This window comes from Peromyscus maniculatus, chromosome 3 (assembly GCF_049852395.1).
Source record: "Peromyscus maniculatus bairdii isolate BWxNUB_F1_BW_parent chromosome 3, HU_Pman_BW_mat_3.1, whole genome shotgun sequence".
Classification (NCBI taxonomy): domain Eukaryota; kingdom Metazoa; phylum Chordata; class Mammalia; order Rodentia; family Cricetidae; genus Peromyscus; species Peromyscus maniculatus.
In genome coordinates, this window is record NC_134854.1 from 94,275,076 (window position 1) to 94,301,564 (window position 26,489).

Sequence of the window (26,489 nt, forward strand, 5' to 3'; positions counted from 1 at the left end):
TTCCGAGACTATTTCTACCTTAGCCAGTCAGGAGCTGGGGTCAAAACCTTGACCCCTGGTTCCATGCATCCCTCCCCATGTCCTTCTTTCCTAGGCCACCACTGGTGGCCCCATCTGCCACCATCCCACCTTGATGCCCATTGCCCTCACAGCCACCTTCTGGCTGGACACCAAACCCAGGCCCTTGCTGTCCCACTGAGACCCTCTGCCCTCCTTCTCCAGCTCCCACTGAACTTCAGAGTGGCCAACACCTGCATCCTCAGGGACGTGGAAGGAGAGCTGGCCTCCTCCCCACAGCTTCCCAAGAACCCCGTGTTCTCACCCCCATCTCCAGTTTCCACCTCGGCACCCCTCCCCCTTCGTCCTCGACCCAGAAGTGTCTTAGGCCACGTTTGAGTGGGGCTCTCAGGAGAACCAAGTAAACAGTGGTTTCCTCACATTCCTGTCAGCCTTTGTTTTTTAAGACTGAAGAGTCTAAACTGGAGAGGTCCCCCCTCTCCCTCCCCACCCCTTGGCTCTTGCTTTTGACCTTGGGGTTAAGGATGTGGCTGGCCCAGATTGCTGGGTTTACACAGCATTTCGGATTGGCCTGGTTGGCCTTCAGGGGTCTCCTCCATTGTCCTGACTTGCCTCTACTCTTGCCCAGGAGTGAGAACTGGCTGCAGGACAAGACAGGGCCCAGGCTGTAAGAGCAAAGCTGCACCACGGATAAACTCTGTGCTTGGCCACTGTGCTGACCTTCTCACAGCCACGGCCACAGATGGCCTCCAGGGCAGCCCCTCCGGCTCTGCCCACAACTGTCCCAGCCAAGGGAGCTGGCTTCTCTTCTAGGATGTGTGTGGGCCTCAGGGGAGGGCTAGAACAATGCCAGGCCCCTTATCAACAGCTAATCCCGGCCTGGCAGGCTCTGGGACTTCCCTTCTCAGAAACACCCACTCTTATTTTAACACATGGCATGTTCGCTTCTGACTCAGCCCTAATTGCAGACAGAGCAGAGACAATCCCTCCCTAGAGCCACAGCCAAGAGCAAACACCTTCAAGTCCTCCAGGAATGGGCCTGGCTTCCTTCTGCCTTTGTCAGAGGGCTCCCGGGGCCACAAAATGGAGGGGCCGAAAGCAGAAACCCCAGGAAGAAATCATCAGCTTCCACCTCTCTTCCAGGGTTCCGTTCACCGAAGCCCAGCGAAGGCAGCTCCAGTTCAGAGCCACACAGCCGTGGGATTCCAGAGCCAGTCCTGTGTGCCTATCCTCTACGCTTCTCAGGGGGCTGAGGAGGCGGGAAGGAAACTCAGACATTGTTGTTGAGGTTGTCTCCATTCGTGGCCGGCTTCCATACTTTCTTAGGACTTGCTCCTTCTCAGGGGTCAAGCGGTGAGCACCACAGCAGCAAGAAATGAGGACTGGTTTCGTCCAGAAGGGGAGATATCATAAGGTGGAACCTCCAAGTAGGCTAGGCATGGTGGTGCAAGCCTTCAATCTTAACACTCAGGAAGTGGAGGTAGGAGGATCAGAAGTTCACGGATAGCCTCAGCTACACAGTGAGCTTAAAGCTAGCCTGGGCTACAAGAGGCCTAGTCAAAGGAAGGAAAACAGAAGGAAGAAAGGGAGGGAGGGAGGGAGGGAGAGAGGGAGGGAGGGAGGGAGGGAGAGAAGAAGGGAAAAAAAAGAACCTCCAACCAAAAAAAAAAAAATTACGTAGGTGAGCAGTGGGTAAGGACATCTGCAGCTCTGGAAACAGAACTCTAGGGCCAGAATGGCTTCCAGAGGCACCGGTCTGTTCCAGGTTTCAGTGAAGATTTGTACATAACTCAAAGTGGAAGTATGGCTGGACATGAGGAATGGTGGTAGAATATTTACTTAGCATGCACAGCCCTAGGGGTCCAAACTCCAGGAGAGAGAGACAGAGACAGGGAGACAGAAATACAGAGAGGGCCAGAGACAGAGAGACAGAGAAGAACAGGCTCCGAGGATGCGCTCAGAGCCTCCAGCTCAGCCCAGCACCCACGTTCTGATTCCTGTTCCTCTGAACCAAGACTCTGGAAGCAGCTCTCGGTGGTCAGAGTCTGTGTCCCAGCTGAAGTAGCCGAGCTTGGAATCCAGACAGATACTGAGCAGTTCACTCTGTCTAAAAAGACTGGTTAGCCACCAAAGCATTAGGACCCCAGTGAGTAACCATAGCCATCTTCCCGACCTAGAGTTGTCCCCAGTAGTCTCTGGAACTACAGCACTCTGGGATCAGTCTCTGAAAGCAGGAAGTGTCAAGGCCTGTGGCCCTCAAGACCGTGCTAGAGATCTCTGAAACATAGAAATAGCAGCCAGAAGCTGTGATCAGAAAATTCCAGAACTGGGGCAGGCTTAATCCATTTAATGTATGTTCTGCTTTTCCGTCCAAACATCTAATGAGCCTTTACTATCTGACCTACTCAGTGTGTGCCCAAAGACTTCTCTTTGAGGCATGAGAAAGGTCAATGTCCGAGGCTTTTCATTGACTAGAGGGGGTGAAGATTAGAAACTCTGGCTAATGTTTAAGGGGATCGAACTTTAGTATCAAAACATAGCTTACTTTACAATTACCCCCCCCTTCCTTGACACACTGTTCTGGTGTGGGTTTTGTTTTGAGTCTCAGGAACCCAGGGTAGTCTCCAACTCTCTGTGTAGCTGAGGACGACCTTGGGCTTCTGATCCAAACTCCTCCACCTCCCAAGTGCTAGGATTTCAGGCAAGTACTACCACACCCAGTTTACGAACTCAAGGTTGCACTTGTGACTTCATGCTTGCTAGGCAAGCGCTTTACCAACTGAGCTACAACCCCATCCCCATGTACTACCTTTAAAAAAGTATACACACACACACACACATACACACACACACACACACACACATATGTATATGTGTGTATGTATGTATATATATATGTGCTTGTTTTTTTTTTGTTTTTCATTTTCAATCATTTCAAACATTAAAAACATCACACATGGGACTGGAGAGATGGTTTAGTGGTTAAGAGGACTGGCTGCTCTTCCAGAGAACCTGGGTTCCATTCCCAGCACCTACACAATGGCTCACAACCATTTGAACTCCAGTTCCAGAGATCTGAGAGCATCATACACATGCAAACAAAACACCCATACACATAAAAGTAAAATAAAATGAAAGAAATGACCCCTTTAAAAAATCGGCTTCCACATGGGCTGAGGATGTGGCTCAGTAGTAGAGCACTGGATCCCAGCCCTACAGCTTTCCCAAATGCTAACCTTTTCTTTCTTCTTGTGCTATGGATTGAACCTAGAGCCAGGCTCTAGCCCTGAGCTCCAGCCCTCAATGCTGACATCTTATACAGCTACAGCTTAATCAGCAAAACCAGAGTGTGAAACAGAAGTATAATACTGTGAACTTATCTCCAGACGTTAGTTAAAGTTTGCCAATTGTTTAACTGATGTTCCTTTTCCAACCCAGGATCATGTATTGAGCTGGCCTGTCTCCGTGGTCTCCTGTGAGCTGAGACAGTTTCCTCATTCTTTGCCCTTCATGATTGGGACATTTTTGAAGAGCAGTGGCCAGTTACTTTGCAGAGTGTTCCTCACACTGGGTGTGTCTGGTATTTTTCATGATTAGATTGTGGGTCTGTATGTTGAGCAAGAACACCACTGAAGAGACATTGTGTCCTCGGTCGTCCCAGCAGGGGGGCAGGAGGCTGTTGCCTCTGTTCCTGATGATGGTAAGATGATCAGTTGGATTAGGTGGTGCCCGATGGATTGGTTACAAGCAAAGTCACTATGCTCGCCTTTGAAATTAGCATGCTATGTGAAAAGACATTTTGAGAAAATGCAATATCTTTTGTCTGTCATATCCCACCACTACCTTCAGCCTCATAAATGGTCCTCTAGCCATGACCACTGTGAAGTCAGCCAAAGCCTGGCTTTTCTAGTTCCAGTGTTCCTTCTCCCCTGACCAAGTGGAATTCTAGAGGAGAAAGAGCATCATTATTCCCTTGTCAGCTTATTTATTCAACTGTTTGCTCATGTCAGCACGGAGATGATGTTTGTCTTATTCTAAGTCATTATTTATTATTCTAATTCTCCCAGACTTGACCAGCAAACGCCTATGATGATCAACCAGCATGAGATCCTGTCTACAGAAAAAAAAGAAAAAAAATAGAATGATATTTGAGACCAAGCTCTCACTGGCAAGGTGGCTTGGCAAGGAAAGGCACTTGCCACAAGGCTGCATTCCATCTCCAGGTCCAACAGCTCCCATGAGTTGTCCTTCTGACCTCCCTGTGTGAACTATGGTATATTCGTGCATGTGTGTGCACAAACACACAAATAAATGGATGAATGAATGAATGAATATGAATTTAAAACATATCTCATTGGGGTGTGGCTCCGTTGACAGAGTGCTTGCCTAGTACGCATGAACCAGTACTACATAAAACAGTGGCAGTGGCACATGACTATAAACCTAGCACTTGGGGCAGAGAGGCAGTGGGTCAAAAGTTCAAGGTCATCCTTGGTTATATAGTGAATTCAAGATCAGCTTCAGCTACATGAGGCCTTGTCTCAGAAAAAAATGTCTCATAGTACTAGGATATCTTTAATTCTAGTGTTGGAGTATATTTGTACACTGTATGAAGATATATCGCTGTGATTGGTTTAATAAATAAAGAGCTGAACAGCCAATAGCTGGGCAGGAGGTCCAGGTGGGACTTCCAGGCAGAAAGAGGAAGTAGGAGGATATAATCAGAGTGAAGAGGAGACGCTAACAAGACATGGAGGGAGTCAGATACACAGAATGAAAGAAAGGTAAAAAGCCACGTGGTAAAACGTAGATTAATAAAAGCAGGTTAATTTAAGTTACAAGAGCCAGTAGGACAAGCCTAAGCTAAGGCTGAGCTTTCACAATATTAAGTACACATGTCGTCATTTGTGAGCTGATGGGACAGAGAAAGACTTGTTACAAGTGTCTGTCAAAGAGAACTCAGCCAGGAAGTGTACAGAGTCATCCTTGGCTATCTTTTGGACTCAGTTCCAGGATAACCCACTGATATCAAAATTGACACAGGCACAAGTTCCTAATATAAGATGAGATCAGGGCCCTGGGGTGTGGCTCAGTTAATAGAGCACTTCCCTAGCATGTACAAAGTCGGATTCCATCCTCAGAACCACGTAAAACCAGTGTAGTGACTCACCCTTATAATCCCAGCACTCGGAAGTTCATCCCTCAGCTACATAACCAGCTCAAGGTCAACCTGGACTGGATGAATGGATGGATGGATGGATGGATGGATGGATGGATGGATGGATGGGTGGATGGGTGGGTGGAAAGACAGACGGACAGACAGACAGACAGGTAGATAGATAGATAGACAGACAGACAGACAGACAGACAGACAGACAGACAGATAGATAGATAGATAGATAGATAGATAGATAGACAGACAGACAGACAGATAGATAGATAGATAGATAGATAGATAGATAGACAGACAGACAAATAGATAAGAGTAAAGCAGTTTAACAGAATCCAAAAACATACAGTGAGCTGGGATATTTCTAGAATGGGGTTGAGTACTTTCCCATGGGACTTTTCACATGCGGGTACAAAAGAGGGGTCAGTTTCATGTTAAACCAAAGACCATCTAAGACAAGGTGGAGGAACTTTGCCCAGTCACAATCCAACACCCTCTTCTGACAGTACTGCATACACGTGGTGGACAGGCATCATATGGGCCAAACACCCCCACACATATAATTTTAAAAATAAAAATGGATGTTTGTAGGAATTAATGATGAGAAGAAAACCATCTGTACCTGTTCAGGAGACACACAGCTACAGTCGGCCCCTCTGCACACACAGATGAGACACACGGCAGCAATGCTTACATGCTCTGGAGAGACACTGGGGATGCCAGGAGTGGTCGGAGGGTCCATCCCAGTGTGCCTACACTTTATTCAACTCCCTTTTAAGTGCTCGTCAAGTGGCAAACCCAAGTCTTGCTTTGTTTGCGACAAGTTCTCACTATCTGAAATCTTGCTATCTGGAACTTCGTGGAATTTTTGTTCCAATATTTCCATCCATAGACTTAGCTACAACCTGTGCTGTGGAGGGCCTGTGTCTGACCATCTCTGTGTGTAAAATCCTTGGCTCATACCAGTGCTTAGGATCCAATCTAACAGACAGGTATATTACTGCTACATGGGTTCTGATTCCACTGTCCAGCTTATAATTACTTATTTGCTTAATTGTGGAATACACTTGAAAAAACTTCCAATATTTCTAAGACCTTTTTTTATTGTTGTTGTTTATTATTCTTATTTTGTTTTGCCTTTTGAGACAAGGTCTGACTATGTAGCCCTGGTTGACCTGAAACTTGCTTTGTAGACAGTCTGGCCTAAATTCACAGAGATCCCCCTGCCTCTGCCTCCTAAGTATTGTGATTGGAAGTTTGTACCACCATACCATCTGTTGGTTTGTTGTTGCTGTTTTTCTTTCTTTCTTTCTTTCTTTCTTTCTTTCTTTCTTTCTTTCTTTCTTTCTTTCTTTCTTTTTTTGTTTTTGTTTTTGTTTTTCAAGACAGGGTTTTTCTGCATAGCTTTGTGCCTTTCCTGGAACTCATTTGGTAGCCCAGGCTGGCCTCGAACTCACAGAGATCCGCCTGCCTCTGCCTCCCAAGTGCTGGGATCAAAGGCGTGCGCCACCACCACTGGGCTTTAAGATTTATTTATTCATTATGTATACAGAAGAGGGTGCCAGATCTCACTGCAGATGGTTGTGAGCCACCATGTGGGTGCTGGGAATTGAACTCAGGACCTCTGGAAGAACATTCAGTGCTCTTAACCTCTGAGCCATCTCTCCAGCCCCTTGCTGCTGTTTTTCTTTAAAGGTTTTTTGTGTGTCTGTGCACATGTGAGAGTATCTATGTTTGGTGTGTGTGTGTGTGTGTGTGTGCAGAAGCCATAAGAGGGTGTTGGATCTCTTGGGATAGAGTTACAAGTGTTTGTGAGCCTCCCATTGTGGGTGCTGGGATCTGGTCCTCATGACACAGCCAGAACTCTTGACCTCTGAGCCATCTCTCTAAGCCCTTCTTTCGTTTTTGAGACAGGGTTTCATGTAGTCCGGGTTAGTCTCAAACTCACTATGGATCTGATGTGAGTCATCCTGCCTCCATCATGCCTAGCTTACAGAAAAATTTTCCATTGGTTAAAAATTGCAACCTAATTGTTGCAATGAAACATTGGCCCATACTAACAGTTGATGTGAGGGAGAACAAGAGAGATTGGAGGAGTGGAGGCTAATTTTTTTTTTAAAAATTCTCTTATTATGTAATTAGGCTGAAACATGGTTTTCTCCCAGTAGGTGGCAGCATGTGAACCATGTTTAAAGCAGGTTCTTTTCTTCCCCCTTGTGGTTCTTTGAGTTTAGACTTAGTTGTTGCTGTTCTTTGAGACAGCATCTCATGTATGGAGCAGAGGATGAAGTCTTCAATGTCTGCTCTTCCTGACTCCACCTCCCAAGAGCTGGGGACACAGGTGTGTACCACCACACTCAGTTTATGAGGTGCTAGGGATCAAACCCAGGTTTTTGTGCGTGCTGGGTGAGTGCTCTACCAGATGAGCTACATCCCAGCCCCTGTTGCTCTTCTGTAATGTCGCTTTAAAGTTGGGACAGGGCTTCACCACGTAGCCCAGTGTGACTGAGCGCACAATCCTGCTGTGCCAGCTTCCTGAAGACTGGTAGCAAAGGCCTGTGCTGCAGCCCATCTGAATCAGGTTTTTCAATGAGTCTTGGTAATGAAATCATCATAATAATAAACAATCCAAGTGTGCTATAGAAAGCAAGCAATCAATGTCCTCATACAAACCATGAGATAGAACACACAATGTAAAACAGCTTTCATAAAAAGAGGGCTGGGGAGAGTATGGTGGGTATTGTGTTCCCCAAAATATTGTGTACCCTAATAAACTTATCTGGGGTCAGAGACAGAACAAACCACATGATACAAAGGCTAGAAAATGGTGGCACTTACACCTTTAATCCTAGCACTCCAGAGGTAGAAATCCCTCTGGATCTCTGTGAGTTCAAGGCCACATTGGAAACGGCCAGGCATGGTAACACAAGCCTTTAATCCCAGGGAGTGGTGGTAGAAAGCAGAAAGGTATATAAGGTGTGAAGACCAGAAACTAGAAGCATTTGGCTGGTTAAGCTTTTGGCTGGTTAAGCTTCAGGCTTTCGAGCAGCCGTTCAGCTGAGAGCCATTGGGATGAGGACACAGAAGCATTCAGTCTGAGGAAACAAGACCAGCTGAGAAGTTGGCCAGGTGAGGTGGGCTGTGGTTTGTTTTGTCTCTCTGATCTTCCAGAATTCACCCCAATAACTGGCCACAGGTTTGATTTTATTAATAAGACTCTTTAGGATTCCTGCTACAGGAGAGAGCTTATTCAGCAAAGTGCCTGCCTCACAAGAATGAGGATTTGAGTTCAAATCCCAACAACCACACAAAGCCTGGGCACAGCGTGTTTGCTGATAACCTCAGAGCTGGAAGGGGGTAGTGACACACAGAGACAAGAGGATCCCCAGAGCTCATTGGCCAGCCAATCTAGCCAATCAGTGAACTCTGAGCTCAGGGAGAGCCTGTCTCAAAATAAAAGGCAGTGTGAGCTGGAAGACACCCACCATTGACCTCTGCCCTCTTACATGCATGCACACACAAACAGGCGCTCACACCCACACTACACACATAGATAGATAGATGTCTAAACAAAGAAACAGAAAATGGGGGCTGGAGAGATCGCTCAGTGGTTAAGAGCACTGGCTGCTTGCTCTTCCAGAGGTCCTGAGTTCAATCCCCAGCAACCACATGGTGGCTCACAACCATCTGTAATGAGACCTGGTGCCCTCTTCTGGCCTGTAGACATACATGCAGGCAGAACATTGTATACATAATAAATAAATAAATCTTTAAAAAAAAAAAAAAAGAAAGAAAGAAAGAAAGAAAGAAAGAAAGAAAGAAAGAAAGAAAGAAAGAAAGAAAATGTACTACCTATCACCCACATGTGAAGCACCTCCAGTGAATTCCAGGAATAATTCTCCATTGTAAGCAAGGCCACAGGAAAAGTGCTGCTTTGAAGGATGAGGCTTGGGTCCTCGGGGACCTTGGGAGGTCATCCCAAGAGTAGGTGGGGTCATAATAGGATATATTAGCCAGGCAGGAACCAGAGGAAACACACTCTACTCACCGCCCTGGCCCAGGACCCCATCTTGTACACTGCCTGGGGAAAGAAATCTCAATGAGAAGCAAGACAACAGAGACGTACTTGGTGCCGTGAACATGGAGGTAGAGGAGGAAGATGGGCCCAGGGCAGAATCTTGTGTCTTGTATTTAGCCACAGACTCAGCAGTCCTACTCAGGAGGTAGAGGTGTCCGTGGAATGGCCTCTCGCTTTGGGATGCTGCTCCATTAATGACAGGCGAGGATAAGTATTCTGGGTGTTACCCACACACAGCATTGTGGAAAGTCTGTTCCAGGTAGGATGGAAAGAGGAAGAATTAGCCAGTAGGCTGAGGCAGGAGGATCATTACAGGTCTGCGGTCAGCTGGGCTACATGATTATAAGCCAGCCTGTGCTGGGAAGGTACAGGGCCTGCCTAGCATGCACGGAGCCCTGGGTCCCATCCATAGAACACACAAAGCAGGTAGTGGCACAAGCCTGTGATCCCAGCACAGTTCAAAAACTGAAGGTCATCCTCGGCCACACAGCAACTGTGAGACCAGGCTGGGATACAAGACACCCTGCCAGAAAGAGAAACAGAGGCAGAAACTATGAAGGAGACACGGAACTGGGGGAAAAAAGCCCGGGCATCCTGGAGCATGGTGACATTTCTTGCTGGCTGAGTCAAAAGCTTCACAACTGACAAAATCAAAGTTGCCTACAAAATCCTTTTCACAAAGACATCTTACACAGGACGTTAAAGCCAAAAATGGGCCTGGTATGGTGGTAGAAACCTTTCATCCCAGCACTCAGGAGGCTGAGACAGGCAGATTGTGAGCTCAAGACTAGCCAGGGCTATAAGGAGATCCTGTCTCAAAAACAAAATGAACTAGACTTGTGGACAAATTGAGTTGTACCAATGTTCATCTTTCCTTCCTAGTCTCAAGAAGGGCATCTGGGAAACCATCTGACCAATTCATTTCAAAAAGGAAATTCTTTAAGGAAAGAGAAATAAGGAAACCAGCTTGTATTTTTGTACTTAATTTTTAGGTTTCGCCTAATCTTTTAAACCTGATTGTAAATGATATCTTTTGAGCAATTTTAACTTTGCAAACCATTGAATCATATATATCCATAGTGAAGGTACCTAAGGTGTGTGTGCTCACAAGAGCTTTCTCTCTCCTTTTCTCTCTCTGTCTCCCTCTCTCGATGTCTCTCTGTCTCCCTGTTTCTTTCTCACTGTCTGTCTCTCTGTCTATCTTACCCTCTCTTTCTCTCTGTCTCTTTCCCTCTCTGTCTCTCTCGATGTCTCTGTATCTCTCCCATCTCTCCTCCCCCTCCCCCCTCTGTCTCTGTGTCTCTCCCTCCCCCTCTGTCTCTCTCCCTCTCCTCTCTCCCTCCCCCTCTGTCTCTCTCCCTCTGTCTCTGTTCTGTTTAAATCTGAGGCAGGTGCTGTCTCTTATCTCTCCTTACTAAGCACCCTTTGCTTTACCATGACTCCTGAGATTCTCTTCTGCAGTGTAGGCAAGGACCTGGCTTTATCTGAGCGACAGTCCCTAAGGGGCAACTCCTCAGGCTACAGACAACGGCTGACGTGTTAGTGGACTCCAAGGTTCTCAGCGTGAGTAGACTGAAAGCAGGTCTCACATAAATTCCCATTTCCCAGGCAGTTCTCCAGTTCCTGATTCCTGTCCGAGAAACGGCTTCCTGTTAGTAAGTACGACGGTGACCTCATCCTCCTAGCATCACAGGACGTGTGTTTGAGCCAGGCATGGGAGCACTGGCACTTGAGGATTACTTCCGATTCAAAACTAGTCTGGGCTACACAGTGAGCTCCAGTTCAGCCAAGGCTGCATAGTGAGGTAGCAAGACCCTGCCCGCCATTTCAAAGAAAAAGGAATGTGTATTGGCCACTTCTGGAGCCCACTTTGTGTAAGCTCAGTGCTCTGTCCTATCCTAAGCCAAGATCTCCTGTGTCTCCTGCTGACTACTCGTACATTTCACAACAACCAGTCAGGGGTTCAAGGCCAGACTTGACTATAGTGAGTTTAATGTCCAGCTGAGCTGTGTGAGACCCTGCCTTCCTCTTGTTTGCCAAGACAGGGTTTCACCGTGTAGCCCTGGCTGTCCTGGAACTCATTCTGTAGACCAGGCTGGCTTTGAACTCACAGAGATCCGCCTTCCTCTGCCTCCTGAGTGCTAAGAGTAAAGGCGTGCTCCACCCCCACCTGAGGAGGCACCGTCTTTAAAAACAGATAAATAAAAGCTCCAGGCTGGAGAGATGGCTCAGCAGTTAAGAGGATTTCCTGGAGAGACAACATCCCTCATCCAGCTTAGATTACAACAGATAAAAAATGACCTCTAACCTCAACTGGTATTACAACGGGGACTTTAGGATCCATGTTTGCTGAAAAGCAAAGACTCAGGCCAGCAGATGTCCAATGGGCAAGAAGATCAGTCTCCTGCCTTCATTTTGCATCTGTCTGTGTGCCTTTAACTCTGGGTCAGATTTCTGCTCAGCTCCATGCACAAGCACGTTGATCATTTAAAGCTAATAATAATGTTGTGTAAAGCTAATAATTCTCCCCTTTCGAGGCTGAAGACCACAACGTCAGAGTAGCTAAGGTACCTCTGACAGACTTCTGACTGCCAGCTGCGCCTGGTTCAGACTAGAGAACAGCGGGCAGGAAATCTTCAGTTATTAAACTTTCCAGGAATAGTGGAGCCGTGCAGACAGATCCGCCCCTGATAAAGCTGTTCTCGTAAGAGAAGACAATGACCCCAGGATGGAAAGGCAGCCCTGCTTCCTCAAGTGAGGCTTGATACTGACTCTCAACTTAGCAGGATCTAGCATCACCTGGAGACGGCTCTCTGAGCATGTCTGTGATGGAGTTTCTAGACTGGGTTGTTTGAGGTTGAGAGACCCACATTAAAATGTGGGCAGCAGCATCTCATGGGCTGGGCTCCTGGGCTGAATAAAAGGAAGAAGGTGGGCTTTTGAGATGCCTCCGTGGGGCACTTGCTGCCAAGCCTGACTACACGAGGTCACTCTCTAGAGCCCACACAGTGGAAGGGAGAACCAGCTCCCTCCCACAAGTTGTTCTCTGACCTCCGTATGTGTGTTTGGTACAAATACACATGAGTGAATAAATGTAATACTTAAAAAAAAAGATTGATGGTTCATTTGTGTGTGTGTGTGTGTGTGTGTGTGTGTGTGTGTGTGTGTGTGTGTCCGTGTGTCCAGAAGAGGGCATCAGGTCCCCTGGAGTGAGCAGCCTGACAGGGGTTCTGGGAACCCAACTTGGGTCCTCTGGAAGCAGCAGCCTTCTTAACTTCTGAGCCATTTCTCCGGTCCCGTAGTATTTTTATTTTAAGGAGAAAGTAGGCTGGGCATTGTGGCACGTGTCTTAAATTACAGACTCGGGAGACAAAAGCAAGTGGATCTCTGTGAATTCAGGGTCAGCCTGATCTACAGAGTGAGTTCCAGGCCATCCAGGGCGACATGGTGAGATCCTGTCTCAAAAAGAAAAAGGAGGAGGAGGACAGGGTGGGGAGAGAGCCAGACGCCAGCACTCATTTCTCTGCCTGCTGACCGCAGAGGTGATGTGACCAGTCACCTCTCCTCCTAGTGCCGGTACTTTCCCCCTCGGTGGACTGTACCTTAAACTGGGGGCCAGGGAAAGCGCCTCCATCTTTAAGCTGCTTTCGTCAGGCAGTTTGTTACGGCAAGAAGAAAATTAAGCAAGGACGCCCCCTACGCAGTGTAAGCAGAGCTTTATATGACTCTGGGTTCTAGAAGCCCCGGCTAACTAGTCATGGCAACCCGTCTTCAGGACACCAAGTAAGTAGATAAGGAATGGTAGAAAGCAAAGAGAGGGGATTGATTCAATATGGTTGTGTGGTGAAGAGGAACAAGCAAAGGTTCCCAGTGGCCCTCAATTCTGTCTTGGGGGTACTGGTGTTAGCTTTTATGGAGGAAGCATTGGGGCAGAGAGCAAGAACTCAAGGTGTGGTCTGTTGATTGTCTCCATTCTGGTTCTGCAAGGCAGTCCAAAGAATTCCTTAGCATCATTGTCCCTTGAGGGGGCCAGTCTGGTTTCTACAAGATGTTCCTCCTGCTCTAGAGTGCTCCTAGCCTACCCTCATGGGTGACAGCCCTTCTCTGGGCGGGGGGAGGGGAGGGGAGTGGTCCAACCTGCAAGGTTATGTTCTCTCTGGAATCTACAGCAGCTGCAAGTTTAGGTCAATGACTTCCCTGCGTCTTCAGCGTTGAAGGGGACTGAGTTACATTAGATCGGCTCTCCATGTGATGAACACGTGAACCTGCAGAGGCAAGCTGGTGGCCCAAGGGAAAACAGTAACAGATAAGGGCAGAGATGCCAGGCTTCCATCCTGCCTTTGGGCAGAGATGCCAGGCTTCCATCCTGCCTTTGGGCAGAGATGCCAGGCTTCCATCCTGCCTTTGGGCAGAGATGCCAGGCTTCCATCCTGCCTTTGACTGCCTTGTGGACACAAATGAGGAGTCTTGGGGAATGTGGCTTCTGAGGGTGCCACCTCTGCAGGATCTGTGCTCTCAGGGCCCGAACTGCCAGGATCACAGGACTCATAGAGAAATGCATGCAAGGCGAAGAGACTCTGCAGACATCCCTCTGCCTGCAGTATTTCCTCGGCACCCAGCCCAGAGCTCCCCTGCCTCGCTGTGACTGTCCCCTCAACACCAGTATACACAGAGCTGACACAGTGATCAGCCAAACCTCAGCCCGAGCATGGCGGCTTGGCCACAGACTCTTCTTGTCCCCATCCCTCAACTACCTTGAAGACAGGGCTGGGGCACTCAATCCCTCTTGTCTTCCTGGTGTGGCTCGGCTGATGCCCTTGCCTACACTACACCACTACTTTTTTCATTTGATTTGGGGGTGGCTGGCCATCTCTCGCTTGTTGGACTCCAGGAACAGAAAGACTGAGGCTCTACATTGTGCGGCACCTGTCAGCAGAAGCCGCAAGGCTCAGCCCAGGATTGCTGCGGGAAGCCCGAGGTGTTCTCTGCTTAGGGAGCTCCACTAAAGTAAGCAGATCCCTGCCGACGCTGCAGAAAAGAATTTCAAAACAGGTAAGAGTGAAGCAAAGTGAAGCGAGTTTATTAAGTAGAGATAAGGAGAGTGCATGGTTCACACTTAAGCAGGATGTTTGGAGAGCGTGACTCACAGCAAAAGAACAGCACACACCTAAGATAAGAGGGCTTTTTGTCGGAGAGGGCTGCAATTAGATGTCTTCAGAAGGGCTCTGTATAGAGTTCTGCCGCTGAGTTCTGTTTTCCAAAGGATCTAATTTCACAACAGGGTTTAATGATTAAGTGAAGCTTAGGTTTTAAGCAAATTTTAAAATTTAAGTAAAAATACAGAAACTGGCCAGGTCTGGTGACCCACACCTTTCAGCCAGCACTCAGGAAACAGAGGCAGGTGGATCTCTGTGAGGTGGAAGCCAGCCTGGTCAATACAGCAAGTTCTAGGTGATCCAGAACATACGGTGAGAGATGCGGTGAGACCCTGTATTAAAAAAAAAAAATATTTAGGGGGAGGGGTGCTGCAAGGGCAGAGGGCAACTTCGCAGAGATGGGGAATGGGATCGAGATGCATGATGTGTAAGGCACAAAGAATAAATAAAAAGATATATATGTGTGTGTGTTTAATAAATGAATATAGGAACTAGCTTACCTAGCTTACACATACACACACACACACACACACACACATCTATAAAGGCCAGAGGAGAGGCAACTCCCTGAAGCTAGAGTTACAGTCTGATATGAGTGCTTGGAATTGAACTCTGGTCTCCTGAAAGACCAGTACTCATTCTGAACCACTGACCATGCCTCGAGGCCTCATTTTGAGGTTTTAGTTGGTTGGGAGTTGGGGAGGGGGGCACATGTTCTCACTGTGCAGCACAGATTGGCCTGGAACTCAGTGTGGAGACGCACAGAGGTCTGCTTGCCTCTGCCTCTGCCTGTACTGAAGATGCACACCACCATGGTCAGTTCTCTCTTCTCTTAAAGGACTCCCTCTGTAAACGGAATTGTGAGGCGATGCATTGTTCAGTTTAGGGATGAGAGGAAAAGCACCCGTACAGTTAGACTCAAGACCACAGCACCGTGCCTCAAGTCAGCCCGATCCTGTTTGGAAGCACTGTCCCTATAAGAAATTGTGACTTTATTGTCTTCATGCCTCTGAACCTCGGATTCCAGAGTAAGGGGCTTCTTTCTCTTCCCGTGTCCCCGTTATTTTTCTTGTCTTAAAAAATGTTTTATGGCCGGGCGGTGGTGGCGCACGCCTTTAATCCCAGCACTCGGGAGGCAGAGGCAGGCGGATCTCTGTGAGTTCGAGGCCAGCCTGGGCTACCAAGTGAGTTCCAGAAAAGGCGCAAAGCTACACAGAGAAACCCTGTCTCGAAAAACCAAAAAAAAAAAAAAAAAAAAAAAAAAAAAAAAATGTTTTATGACATTTTAATTTACTTATTTTATGGAGGGCAGAGGACAGCTTTAGGGGCCCAGGCTTGGCAGTAGGGACCCTAAAGCTTTACCCACTCTCCACTCCGTTCCCCATCTTTCTATCCCACTCATCCTGACGATGCCCTTGCCCCAGGTTATGGGAAGCTCCAGGGAGCAGGGAGAATACAATGCACAGATTCCCGATGTTTACTGAATAAACTGACTCCATTTGCAGCTGTTTGTAGAAGGTCCAAGCTTGCAGTACTCTCAAGCACAGTAGAAATGGTGGTGAAGGGTGTCTGGGAAGAGACCCAGGAATATGTGAAGACAAAAGGAAAATTAGGGTAAAACCAACATCGGAAGAATTTTCCAGAACAGCCTTTGGAGTCTGCATGGGGAGTCTCCCTCACCATGTATCTGCTGCTGGAGAATATGAACCTTAGTCACCCTACATGAGCATCTAGAATAACCTAGAATTACTACATGTTCTCAGAGACCTTAGATAGAATATAGATAGGTAGCTGATAGATAGATAAATAGATAAATACATATATACATATATACACACACACACAAAACATACTCTACACATACAAACACATAGGTAAATAGACAAATGGATCTTGGGGCCATAAACATTTTATGGACATTTTGCAAATATATATATAATTTTCTTTTTCCTCTATCATTTACACCTATACCTCTTCTCAACTCCAGCAGAAGTTCCCCCACATAAGAATTTATTTATTTTTGTTTATGTGTATGCATGGGAGTGCCCAAGGAGGTCAGAAGAGGATGTCAGATGCCCCGGAACTAGAGTCATAGGTGACTGTGAGCCACCCGGATGTGGATACTAAGAGCCAAAACAAGGTCCTCTGCAAGAGCAGCGAGCACTCTTCATCCCTCGGCCGGCTCTCCAGCCCCAAGAACTCTTACTCCTTGTAAAAACTCAACACTGCTTGCTCAATATAACCTCCACCTTCTCTTCCTTCCTCAGGACACTGACTTTAACCATCAATATCCATGTTCTCCGAAATACAGTTTCTGGTTTTGGTGATTTGCTTTGTGCTGGTGATCCAACCCACAGCTTCAAGAATACGAGGCAAACACTCCACCTACCAAACTTTACTTGTAGCCTATGTGTGCATGTCTGTACGCACATGTGAGCACCTGTGTGTGCATTTATGTGTATGTGTGTTTGTGCATGTGTGTTATTTTCTAAGATCATGCAAACAAGGTTCTGAGGGGTAACAGCTCCCTGAACAGGGAGGGTACTGAAAATGGGTTGGTTTTTTGTTTGTTTGTTTTATCTCTTTAGACAGCACCTCCACTATGTAGCCCGTGCTGGCCTGAAACTCACAGCTGTAGCCAAGGACGACCTTAAACTCTTGGTCCTCCTGCTTTCACCTCCTAAATGCTTGAATTATAGGATAGGCCTTCATGCCTGGCTCTCAAAACATGTATTTTTGAAAATATGGAACACTATGCATCTGTGTGTCATCCTTGCACAGAGGCCATGCTAACCTTCTCTGTATCATTTCAATTTTAGTATGTGTGCTGCCAAAGCAAGCACTCGAAATATATTTTCTAAAGCCACCAAATAAAATCCTTTACCTCACGGTTTCTGAGTTTGAACTAATCTACACATCTACTGGAAATGGGGCTAAACCAGGAGCTGGCTAATACCAACGCAAACCAAGGAACTAAGACAGTTTACAGTAGAGGCGAACAGGAATGGCCACGGCTAGGAACACAGATTCAGGTTATTCAAACACCGCGTTTCAATGTGAAAACGGGGGCCAGATTCTACGGCCTCTCTGAAACTCCTGCATACACCAAAAGCCTATGGCCTGCCACCATAAAACTGTGGCCATGTGTGAACCAAGTGACCTCAGGCAGGGCAAGTCGGGACCTTACAGAGCTAGCCTAGGCCTGCAGGTGAGGTCAGTTGTTTCTGCACAGAAGTCAAGAGGCCGTGGGTGGACTATGGCAATAGACGGCACAATTTAGAGTTTGGCAAGGGTGACTAGTAAGTTTTTGGAGTTTGCATGAAAAGAGACTGTGCTTATCGTCTAATATCAGAAGAGGCTTGGCTCATACGTGTGCAGTCAAGACGTCGCGGTTTCCCTGACTCAGGGTCCAGATGTAGTACTTGTGCATGGCTTCAGCTGGCTGCACTGAAAGAGAACAGTGTTGTCATGTACACATATTTCTACTCCTGTTTGAAATATTTTGTATATTGATACAAATACAGAAGTATATTTATTGTAATATACATATATTTCTACTCCTATTTGTTTGTATATTGATACAAATACAGAACTATATTTATTGTAATGTACATATATTTCTACTCCTGTTTGGAATATTTTGTATATTGATACAAATGTAAAATTATATTTGTCATACTATATGTATGTTCTACCTCTGTTTAGGATATTTTGCATATTGATAAATATTAAGGATATTGTTGTCATATTGCATACTGCACTATACATTTCTACCTCTGTTTAAGATATTTTGTATATTGACACAATTTTGAGGTCATTGTCCTTTTACTGTACACTTGTTTATAGACAATTTACCTCGTTTATATGAAGCCTTAGTCCTTAGGTAATTTAGGTAGAGAAGACTTACAGATTTATAGTCACCCATGCTAGTCATTTCTATAGTTATGTTAGTTAGGTTGTCCATGTTTACAGATACATATATCAGATGGACAGGTAATCTTCAAACACTTCACAGACCTAGAGAATACGGCATTTAAATAACTTAGAATTCTGTTGATGTGAGACACAATTGCTCCTGGCAGCACCAATCTGATCCCGAGAGAATGTTGGGCTTTTTTTTTTTTTTTTTTTTTTTTTTTTGAGACAGGGTTTCTCTGTGTAGCTTTGCGCCTTTCCTGGGACTCACTTGGTAGCCCAGGTTGGCCTCGAACTCACAGAGATCCGCCTGCCTCTGCCTCCCGAGTGCTGGGATTAAAGGCGTGCACCACCACCGCCCGGCGAATGTTGGGCTTTTAAGACACTCACTGTGGAAGTTTATCTTCTTCCTGGCACTTAACAGCCTGTTGGGCAAAGAACTGCCCTTGCCTGGACTGCTGACAGTATGAACGCTGTCCTTTCTGGACAAGCAGGACACAAGGAAAAGTGACTACTGAACCTTGCCAAGACAGGGTAATGTAGATGTATCCAACCGTCTTATTAAATAAGAAACACAGAAACAATGTAAAAGAGAAAGCCGAGAAGTCAGAGCTCAGAGCTAAAATCTCACCCTTCCTCCTGCTGTCCCAGCTTCGCAAAAAGAGACCTACTTCCTGTCGGCTCGTTTTTTTATAGTATGTTGTTCTGCCTTCTCATTGGTTGTAAACCCAAACACATGACTGCCTCGTCACTGTCTGAATGTACAGCCCCCTAGGTCTTAAAGGCATATGTCTCCAATGCTGACTGTATCCCTGAACACACAGAGATCTTATGGGATTAAAGGCGTGTGCCACCACCGCCACACTCTTGCTATGGCTCTAATAGCTCTGACCCTGAACACACAGATATCTATGGGATTAAAGGCGTGTGCCACCACCGCCACACTCTTGCTATGGCTCTAATAGCTCTGACCCCCAGACAACTTTATTTATTAACATACAATCAAATTAATATTTCAGTACAAATCAAAATAATATTTCAATACAATTAGATTACCACCACATTTCCCCTTTTCTATTTTAATAAAAAGAAAAAAAGCAAAAGGTTATGACTAACAAAAGAAAAACTATATACAAAAGTACAATAACTATATACAATATATACAAGTAATAAATACCTAAACAGGTATTTGACGAATCAGAGAAAATAATTCCATTATCTATCCTATTTTGATAATTCCAAGATGTATCTAATGTACTTTCTATCCTAATTAATTTTCAACTATAACTAACTAATCTTCAACCATAACTAACTAATCTTCAACTCCCTCAGAGACCCAAGAAGGGAATAATTAGCTAACAAAAATAAAAACAGGAAGTGCATGCAAGCAACTTCCAAAAAATTTTGTGAGTTGACAGAAACAGCCAGCTGCCTGGGCAGTCACCTGAGGTTTCTCCGTAGTGTTGGGGCATCATCTTCAGCCTATAGGCTTAGTGTATCTGACAGACTCATTTGTGAAGTAGGATGTACACAAGGTCAACAGTTCAACCTCACATTGGGTGAGAGCAGTCCACGTACCAGAAACACCTGAATTCCACTAGTGTCCTGTCATGATTCAGGATTTTAAATTCTGGAAATTGTTGACAGTTTTTTAAATCAGCTGTCCATTCTTCTTGGCTGTGTATATATGGCTTCATCTCAGCATCCCCTTCTTCTCTACATCCCTCTATTAAATGCCAGTCTACTTTTGAGAGGCATGAGCTTTCAGCTGCTGTTCCATTGTACAACAGAATCCATCGGCCCTCTGCCTGTTAAGCTGCCTTCGAAGAAAAGGGCACTGTACCTTTTCCGGATGCGAAGGCCACTTCAGGGATGGGGCCATATTGTCCTGGCCTCAGAAGATGCCTTTTGATAAAGCCATAACCACACTTGTTTTGGCAAGAATCAGTAGTCCCTTGTTTCGTGATCTGTCTGTCCATTTTGTCCTGTTGATTCGAGGATATTTTGTTGTCCAGTGGCTTAACTTTTGCCAGAATGAAAGTTGACTCCATATGCAGTTTCTTCAATGCCCATATTTTCTCTAAAGTAGATTGGTACTGCCAGGAGCCGACATGTCTCAAAAAAGAAAAATTTTCTAAGTTATTAAAACATTTTAAATGCCATATTCTGTAGATCTCTGAAGGGTTTGAAGATGACCTGTCTAAAACATCTCTGCTCAATTTTTAAAACATATCTAATATGACTACAAGTTCTATGATAATGTCTAACTACTAGCTTTCATTTCTTTATATCCTAATAGTTGATAATAATAACATTCAAGGATCAGAAATTTGCATTACATTGTTAAATGGATGGAATAAATACAATTAGAAATATACATATAGCATTTTCTAACAATATCAGTTTCAAATTTGTGTACAATATAAAACAATCCAATCCAATGTAAAGTATTTAAAATTAGTAATTGTCTTTTTCTTTTCTTTCTTTCTCTTTTTTTTTTTTTTTAAACAAGAACCTTAAATCTAATCTCCTTTGCTTAGCCTTTTTCCTAACCCTTGACAATAACTTGTAACCAACCCCCCTAAATACTGAAAATTATCCCAGACCCAAAACCCATTAAAAAGACCAAAAAACCACCCGCCCCACACCCCCTCTTTGGGAATGTGGGCGTCGTATTCTTAAAATTGCTTCCTGCTGGGTATGGGCGAAGTTTTCTTTATCCTGAAAGAAAAATTTTAGGTTAATTGTCAAATTCTAAGAGAGGTAACTATATCCTTCATTATCCAGTCTGTGTATAATGCCAAAGTTCAGGGTTTATCTCAAGTCCTTATTCAAGTAGTCTTTGAGACTGGATCATCTCAGCTAGTCATCTCAAAATTGCTCTGAGCATCTTATAGTTCAAAGCTGATCTATGGATGATGTTTGTCAGCTTAATGATATTATTATTGTCCACGTGGAATTGTTGTTGTTGTGGGGCCCCATCTTCTTTCTGGAGACTTCAGTTGATGTTAGGCCTGGCCATGATTTCCTGCAGAAAACTGATAAGAGACTCGAACACAAAAACATATATATGCAGCTAGCCTTTTTTCTAGAATTAGTTAATACTCAATGTGACCATTCATATCTTAACAAAGTTTAAAATGTATATATATATTAATCTTGTAAATTTTGATATAAAATTTATAATTTGAGAAAAGTTTAAAGAATCAGAATAGAATCAAAGAGTTGAGATTAGTAATAGAATCGTCCCTTAATTAATTTTGCTTTTGTCCTGTACCATAGCAGAAGATGGCTCTTATTCTGGCATGATACAGGGAGTTTGCATTTACCTTTTAACAACATGCTTGATTTTAAAGAAGGAGAGAGCCATTCTCCAACTCCAAAGTCAGCTTTAAATTTTAATTGAACTGGGACTATCAGAAAACCAATAGTGTTAAATCTTTAGAGAAAAGCAGAAACAAACATTTAGGAAGACATAAAATTTTTTTAGATAATATATACCCATACACCGTTTCACTCTGTTTCTTGGGATAGATGATTTGTCCCTTTTCTTCAGTTGTCTCATTTGTCCAGTGTTCTTCAGATTCCTTAACCTTCATTCTCCTAAAAGACAAAAACAAAAACCTTTCCCCAAGACTAATTTTGGGGATGTTTCCTTTTGACAAGTTATTATCTGATTAAATGAAAAGGCATGTGTTATTGATACAAGTTAGTTTAAATTGGATGTTCATGCTGGTTGATGAACTATCACCTCCTCAATTAAGAGGTCTCTCTTGTTCAAATCGAACCTTTATCAATTTTGATGGTACCCACAGCTTATCTTCTCCTGTAGAAACAAAAGCAAAACCACGTCCCCAATGTAATACATACCCTGGTTTCCATTCTGAGGTCAGCACATCCTTAAAGTATATAGGCTGATTTAATTCTGTAGTTTTTTCTATTATCCAATGTCTCTCTGCAGCTGTTGTTCCTTTCTCATTGGCATTCAGAAAATTCAAAGTTAGAAGAGCATTATGCAGTCTATTTCTGGGGGTTTTTGTTACCCATTTCTGTTTATTTAGCATATCCTTTAGAGTTCTGTTTGATCTTTCTATAACTGCTTGTCCTGTAGGATTATGTGGTATGCCTGTAATATGCTTTATATTGTAATAAGCAAAAAACTGTTTCATTTTAACAGAGACATATGATGGAGCATTGTCAGTTTTGATTTGTGCAGGTATACCCATGATGGCCATAACTTCTAGCAAATGAGTGATTACAGAATCAGCTTTTTCAGAACTCAAAGCAGTTGCCCATTGAAATCCTGAATAAGTATCGATAGTGTGGTGTACATATTTCAATTTTCCAAATTCTGCAAAGTGAAACACGTCCATCTGCCAGATTTCATTTCTCTGAGTACCCTTTGGGTTACATCCTGCTGGTAATGGCGTTTGATTGTAGAAGGAACAAGTAGGACATTTCTTTACTATTTCTTTGGCTTGTTGCCAGGTTATGGAAAAATCCTTTTTTAAACCTTTACTATTAACGTGATGTTTTTTATGAAATTCTGAGGCCTCCAGCACATTTCCTATCAATAATTTATCAATTTCATCATTGCCTTGTGCTAGAGGGCCTGGCAGACCAGTATGGGATCGAATGTGAGTTATATATAAAGGATGATTCCTTTTCCTAATTGTATCTTGTAATTGAATAAATAGTGAAGTTAATTCTGAAGCATCAGGGATAAATTCTGCAGTCTCAATATGTAACACCACTCTTTCAGCATACTGAGAGTCAGTTACTATGTTGAGAGGTTCTGAAAAATCCATTAATACCAACAGAATAGCATACAATTCTGATTTTTGAACTGAATTATACGGACTTTGAACCACTTTACTTAAATTTTCTGATTTGAGCCGGGCGGTGGTGGCGCACGCCTTTAATCCCAGCACTCGGGAGGCAGAGCCAGGCGAATCTCTGTGAGTTCGAGGCCAGCCTGGGCTACCAAGTGAGCTCCAGGAAAGGCGCAAAGCTACGCAGAGAAACCCTGTCTCGAAAAACCAAAAAAAAAAAAAAAAAAAAAAAAAAAAAAAAATTTTCTGATTTGTAACCTGCCTTTCCTTCTTTGTTGGCATCTGTATAAAATGTACGAACTCCAGATATGGGTTTTTGCCGTACAATTCGAGGCAAGATCCATTCAGCTCTCTTTATAAGATCAATTCTATTGCTTTTGGGATATTTGCTGTTAATTTCTCCCAAAAAATTACTGCAAGCTCTTTGCCAAGGTTCACTTTCTGCCCATAATTTTTCAATGTCCTCCTTAGTTAATGGTACGACAATTTCTGCTGGGTCTATGCCTGCTAATTGACGAAGTCTCAATTTTCCTTTGTAAATCAAGTCAGAGATTTTTTCCACATAAGTTTTTAATTTTTTATTTGGTTTATTTGGTAAAAATATCCATTCCAATATAATATCTTCCCTCTGCATTAATATTCCAGTAGGAGAACGCCTAGAAGGTAAGATAACCAAAATGCAATCCAGCTTTGGATCAATACGATTCACGTGTCCTTCATGCACTTTCTTTTCTACCAAGGCTAATTCTTTCTCAGCTTCAGGTGATAATTCTCTTGGACTATTTAAGTCCTTGTCACCTTCTAAGGTTTTGAACAAATTAGTCAGTTCATCATTTTTTACCCCAACAATAGTTCGTAGATGAGAAATATCTCCAAATAATCTTTGAAAGTCATTAAGAGTCTGTAGTCTATCTCTCCGAATTTGCACCTTTTGGGGTCTAATTTTTTGTAGCTCTATTTTATATCCTAAATAATTAATAGAATCTCCTCTTTGTATCTTTTCAGGAGCAATTTGTAATCCCCAGCAAGGCAAAATTTTCTTTACTTCTTCAAACATTATTTCTAAAGTATCTGCATTTGAGTCAGCTAGTAAAATATCGTCCATATAATGATAAATTATAGATTTAGGAAATTTTTTACGTATCACTTCCAATGGCTGTTGTACAAAATATTGGCACAGAGTTGGGCTATTCAACATTCCCTGTGGGAGGACCCTCCATTGAAATCTTTTAACCGGTTGAGAATTATTATAAGTAGGCACTGTAAAAGCAAATCTTTCTTTGTCTTTTTCTTGTAAGGGTATTGAAAAGAAACAGTCTTTTAAATCAATAACTATGAGAGGCCATCCTTTTGGTAACAGAGTAGGCAAAGGCATCCCAGATTGTAGAGAACCCATTGGCTGAATTACTTTGTTAATTGCCCTAAGGTCTGTTACCATTCTCCATTTACCAGATTTCTTTTTAATAACAAATACAGGAGAATTCCAAGGGCTGGTTGATTCTTCAATATGCTGAGCATTTAACTGTTCTTCTACCAGCTCTTCTAAAGCCTGGAGTTTCTCTGTTGTTAAAGGCCATTGCTGGACCCATACAGGCTTGTCTGTTAACCATTTTAAAGGTAGAGCTGTTGGTGTCTTTGGAAGATCATCAGTTATTGTGCCCTGTTCTTGTATAATATGGATGGCTGGTGACCACTCATTAGAACAATATCTTCTAATATTTCTCTCAGTAACATGTGCTAGTTTATGATTTGTTTCTGAGATTGGAGGGATGTTAATCTGAGTATTCCATTGTTGCAACAAGTCTCGACCCCACAGGTTCATAGTTATGCTAGCCACATATGGTTTTAATTTTCCTCTCTGTCCTTCTGGACCTATACATTCGAGCCATCTTGCACTCTGTTTCACCTGAGATAATGTCCCAATTCCTAATAGTTGAACGTTTACCTCCTGAAGAGGCCAAGTTGGATGCCAAAATTCTGGTGCAATTATGGTAACGTCCGCACCTGTGTCTACCAGACCAGACAACAAAACACCATTTATTTTTATTGTTAATTTTGGTCTTTGTTCATTAATAGAAGTTTGCCAAAAAATTTTCTTTATGTTTTCTCCTGAATTTTCTATTCTCTCTGTTTCATCATCCTGACCAGCATGATTTATTCCAATAGACATTTGGTTATTTAATCGCTCTCCAGAGCAGGCATTTCCTCTATGGCTGCCGGAAAGGTTTGAACTGGATTTGCACTGGGGGCCTGCCTGAGGCCCCTCTGGGAGTTTCCCGAAGACTGAGGCAAAGGATTACCCTGTCTGTCCTTTGTTGATCTACATTCGTTGGTCCAGTGTTTTCCCTTACCACACCTTCTGCATACTCCAGAAGGAAGGGGCATTCTGTTGCCATTGTTCCTTGAAGAAACATTGTTTCTGGAAATGACCTGTCTACAGTCCCTTTTCAAATGTCCTTGCTTTCCACATCCAAAACATCTAACACTCCTCAAACCTTTTGAAATTACTTCTCCTACCCATGTATCATCATGCTCATCAGCTTCAACATTAATTGTTTCTCTAATCCAATCTTCCATAGGTGCAGATCTTGCCCTTAATGGCCTGATTATTCTTTTGCATGCTGCATTCGCATTCTCAAAGGCCAAAGATTCAATTATTGCCTTACCAGCTTCTGAATCCGAGACCATTCTCTTTACTGCTGAAGCCAGTCTTTGTAAAAAATCTGTAAAAGACTCTTTTGGGCCTTGCTTCACCTTTGTAAATGACTCAGATTTTTTTCCTGGTTCCTCAACTTTGTCCCATGCATTCAAGGCTGCCGTTCGACATAAAATTAGGGTTTGGACATCATATAAACATTGTGCTTGTGCTGAAGCATATTGGCCTTCACCCATAAGCTGATCCTGGCAAACTTGTACTCCTTTATCCCTCCATTGTTTTTCTATGTTTTTAGCCTCCTCCTTAAACCAAGTCAGAAATTGAAGTCTCTGGCTGGGTTCCAGAACACCTTGTGCAAGGTCTCGCCAGTCCTGTGGTACTATCCTATTATATGTTGACCAAGTGTTTAACATTTGCTTTACATATGGGGAATGCATGCCATAAGATACTATTGCCTCCTTAAACCTTTTTAAATCCAACATTTCAATTGGAGCCCAAGTATTTTGTGTAGCCATTTGATCAGGCATCTGCTGTACGGTTACAGGATAAATTAAGGGTGACTGTGTGAAAACAGGCTTTCTTTCTGCAACCTTATGATCCCGACTTGAAACAACTTCACTGTTAATTTCTTCTGTCTGAATTTTTACAGGTTTAACAAGTTCTT

The 26,489-nt window shown here is 43.9% G+C and overlaps 1 long non-coding RNA gene and 1 other non-coding gene across 2 annotated transcripts; both read right to left on the reverse strand.

Moving 5' to 3' along the window:
• Positions 1–14,330: 14,330 nt before the first annotated feature.
• LOC143272393 (uncharacterized) lies at positions 14,331–18,532 on the reverse strand. Its single transcript, XR_013049909.1, has 3 exons — positions 17,793–18,532; positions 14,637–14,754; positions 14,331–14,532 (listed from the first exon to the last, which is right to left on the reverse strand). It is a non-coding gene; the product is annotated as an uncharacterized LOC143272393 (long non-coding RNA).
• Positions 17,161–17,265, reverse strand: LOC121828388 (U6 spliceosomal RNA). The gene has a single exon (XR_006070872.2). It is a non-coding gene; the product is annotated as a U6 spliceosomal RNA (small nuclear RNA).
• Positions 18,533–26,489: the final 7,957 nt, after the last annotated feature.